Below are 1645 nucleotides of genomic sequence, written 5' to 3'. Positions count from 1 at the left end.
GTGTTGAGACTATGTGAATGTTTTTGTTATAGCTAATTATTTTTTATTTTTATGCCAAGTTAAATTATTTGATCTGTTTTAGTGAAATTTATGAAATGGAAAATAGAAAAATAAATTAAATGTTAGTTTAATTTTCTCTGATTTATTTACTCCCATTCCTCAATAAAAAAAATATAATATGTAAACATATAGTATATGTACCGCCGAAGCGAGTACAGCCACTCACGGAAACACTTGGCTCTCTAATCTCCCCTCCACTGTCCCAGTACTCCCTCTCCTTCAAACTTTGAATGATGGACTTCCAAAATTTTCTTTGCTATCCATTTGTATTACACTTACCAGATCAATCTTAACATACATTTTTGGTTTTAATCAAGTGCCCGTTTAGGAGTGGGTTCATTTAGAATACGTAAATATTTTACACTATGTTATTCATATAGAAACTAGTATTATCATTATTGAATTTAATTGGAACCTGCCTATATTTTTACGTTTGTCTCCTTTGTTATTAACTTTATGTTTGTAATATTGTGTATTCATTTATTTTTATTATTTCCAACAATGTGAACTGGATATTTATTTCGAAAAAAAAATTAAAGGCGATGATTAGAAGATAGTTGACTGTGAATATATATATATTTAAGGAGAAAGTGGTTGGAGGTACTGTCATAGAAGAACACGCAAATAAGCAAAAACTTATTTATTAATGCCAACGTTTCGACCTTACTTTCTAGTCTTCATCAGGACTGCTTGGATAAGATGTGAAATCCAAGTGACATGGATTTTACATCTTTTTCAAGCCACACACTAAAACATTTGGCCCTCCATCCTATCCTCCACTTTCTGAGTACCTCCTTCCTTCCGATTTTGAATATTCGAATTTCAAAATTCTCTCGGTAATCCATAAACAGTGAATTGCCATTTACTTCCAAACTGTAAAACAACTAGTTTTATATGTAATAAAAAAAATTTTTTTTAAACTTATAATATTACATTTTTTATTAATTTTTAATAACAGAATGTTTTTATTAAAAATATATATTCACTAATTACAGTTTATTTTTTTTTGTAATTGATTTTTCTTCTTTTTCAATTATATTCATTAATTTAAATATTTTTGGCGTTGATTGATTGGTATAGATTACGGAACAACTCTAATATAAGTGAAAGTAAAAAAAAAAAAGATATTGAGTGCATAGGATTCGAATCTGAGACTTCAATTAAATTATACATTTATTACTGTGGACAAAAAAATGTGGAACGCTTCACGATTTTGTGTGTCGTCCTTGCCCTGCGCACCTTCCAATAACCGCTCTACTTCGAATTAAAATTATTCCTTGGTCGTCAGTGTATTTCGTCCCTCAAGGGATACCTACACGGTCAGTTGGAATGACTTTCAAACCAAAACTGTACGTTTAGATTGATCGGGTAAATGTAATACTGATGGATATCCAAGAAAATTTTGAAAGTCCTTCTTTCAAAGATTGAAGGAGAGGGGGTATTGGGACAGTGGAGGGGAGGTTAGAGAGCCAAATGTTTCCATGAGTGGTTGTACTCGCTTCGGCGGTACATATACTAAAATTGGAACGATACAGAGAAGATTAGCATGGCCCCTGCGCAAGGATGACACGCAAAATCGTGAAGC

The 1645-nt window shown here is 31.7% G+C and overlaps 1 pseudogene; it reads left to right on the top strand.

The window, feature by feature from the left end:
• Window positions 1-1551: 1551 nt before the first annotated feature.
• LOC112211150 (U6 spliceosomal RNA) lies at window positions 1552-1645 on the top strand (annotated as a pseudogene).

This window comes from Halyomorpha halys, unplaced genomic scaffold, assembly GCF_000696795.3.
Source record: "Halyomorpha halys isolate HHAL.00 unplaced genomic scaffold, Hhal_1.1 Scaffold3.1, whole genome shotgun sequence".
In the NCBI taxonomy this organism is placed as follows: Eukaryota; Metazoa; Arthropoda; class Insecta; order Hemiptera; family Pentatomidae; genus Halyomorpha; species Halyomorpha halys.
Note: the sequence above shows the minus strand (reverse complement) of the source record. Positions and strands in the feature narration are given on the sequence as shown.